Below are 2,621 nucleotides of genomic sequence, written 5' to 3' on the forward strand. Positions count from 1 at the left end.
ATGTAATTTGGTATATCTTTCAATTATATGAAATATCAAATAATGACATTTCATTACTATTGTGATAATTTAGTTAATATATTGCATTTTTTACTAATCTTAACAATCTTTTTTTTCTAATAAACGTAATGTTTTTACTAATTGTACTTACAATTCTCCTAATATCTTATAACTTTTATCTTACTTTATAATTTTTTTCATAAATATATTATTTTCAAGATTGACAGTCTTAATAGTTATTTTTTTCAGTCTATTCAATTTTATATTTCATTGTACAACATCATCGTTTGTATGTATTCTGAAATTTAATTTTAAAAATGCTTAATGTTTACATCTTGATATTTTTTTTTAATAAACTCGTGTAATAATTATGGAATATATATCTTGTTTGAATTAACATTTACTTCCTTCACTAAATTAAATTCCTCATTAAACACATATATTTTGGTAAGTAATAATTATAATGGGGCAACATTATCTAACACATAAATGCTTGATATACTTTTGGAGGGAAAAAATCGCGATCATTAAAGAAATTTATATAAAGAAAATACAAATTTAAATTGGGTGAAATTATGGATGAAATTACTGACGAAAATTATTTGGAGGGAATTGTACTTTGTAAAGTATAATACTATGACAAAATTCGAAATATGTATACTGTTGTGTAAATTTATAAATTTTATTGTTACTATATAAAGATAAAACAAAGTAGGTTGGTATGTTAAACAAAACAAAATATTCAATGAAGGTATGTAACTAAAAAATGGAATTTGAAGATGAAAATTTAAAACTTAAAAGTATGAAGACATGTGATAAAAAAAATGTGTGAAAGAGCTCTAACAACATTTGACCAATTTGTTAGTGAGAAGATCATAAATGGACCCTCCGATAATGATCAACGAATTATTTCCTATATGACAAAAGGTGAATTCTATAATTAGTGGATTCGAAATGTTTTATGTAATTCTAAAATAAACATGTATATTGAAGTGTAGATGAACATATCATTTTCATGCAAACGACATGTTTTATGGTATCATGTAGAAAAATACTTTAGAAAATAAAATGTTTTAAACACATATACTTCACTTAGATCCTCATCAACCATGTTCATCAATCGTTTCTCCCTTGAATTTTCAATCATCACTTTCATGAGATTAGTCGACACAACCTGACCAAGAAAATCTGGGATAAAAAAAAACGGTTGTTGTATTATAGATATGTAATATAATAAATATTTACATGTAGATAAGGTAGAATGTAAAATAAAATCTTACCAAATGCAACACGAGTGTCGAGATTCCTGGCTATCAAATCCTGGAAAGTCACAAAATTATAAAGATCCACCGTAACAGCAAAATCATTTGATACACGAACTTTGGTTGTTTTGTAGAAATTATTCTTATGCTTATGATCAACCAACATGTAATCTCTTTCATTTATGGCCATACCAAAACTACTAATTTCCCTTACAGATCCTTCAACAAAGAGGGCTTCAAACGAACTAATGAGATTTTTTTTATTGTTGCTTGTATTTTAGTGCCATGTAAGTGAAAAAAAAATTGGTTAAGTTTAAAATGTTATAAATTAAAAGCAACATAATAATAAAAAATAAAAGTATACCTACTCGTCAATTAAAATCATGTCCAAGCTGCTGAACATGTTTGAGTTGTTTTTTAAGTTTGCTTCCAAAACAAGAGTACTTGAACACGAATGTTTCAGGTTTCCTTGTATGCATCGATGTCAGCAACGTTATCAAAGACGATCTCATCGCGATTGTTTTGTGATGAAAGAGAAAACAATTAGAATTAAAAAGTACTTTTATATGAAATAAAATGGATGTATACAATGTATTTATCTATAAAGAGATATGATTTATAAAGAAGTATGAAAGCTATTATAGTTGTCAACAAAATTGTTTCCATACTTAATTTCAAAGGATGCCTAAATAGATTTTCTATTATTTCCTATTAAATCAACCTAAAATTGTAATAGGATCATACCAAAATATTTTTAAATCATACCAAAATTAACTGGATTCTTATGACATAATAATTAAAAAAAAATCATAATCATCTCTAATATATAAAAATAACATTTTCCTAATTAGTGTAAATTCCAAAGATAGTTAATTTTTGTTTTGTTAAATGTACGTAATATCTTTTCCTGTTCATTTGAAAAGTTTCAAAAAAGTAGTTAACCGATTTCATGTAATTTGTGACAAAAATATCGAAATATATGAATACATATTTGATATAGGAACAAAAAAAATAATCGGAAAAACTATAAAAAGCGAAAAAAGGTACTGACCTTCTACTGCACAACAACGAATGTTTGAAGCAGAGAATGATGATGGAAGTTATAAACAATAAGAATGATGTTATAGGAGAATGTTTGAAGAAAAACAACGATTGGAAATACGTGTGAGCTGTAAATTCAATGATGAATCGTATATATATGTGATAATTTGAATCTGATTTTTTGTTATTAATGGTTTCCTAATAAAAATAGATTTTATATTAATGGTTTACTAATATAAACAGATTTATATTAATGGTTGATATTAATGTCTTAATTGAAATGATTTGTTACTAATATGTTTTTAAAGTTGAGCATAT

The sequence above is a fragment of the Lactuca virosa genome, chromosome 5, assembly GCF_052849685.1.
Source record: "Lactuca virosa cultivar CGN04683 chromosome 5, Lactuca_virosa_CGN04683_v6, whole genome shotgun sequence".
Classification (NCBI taxonomy): domain Eukaryota; kingdom Viridiplantae; phylum Streptophyta; class Magnoliopsida; order Asterales; family Asteraceae; genus Lactuca; species Lactuca virosa.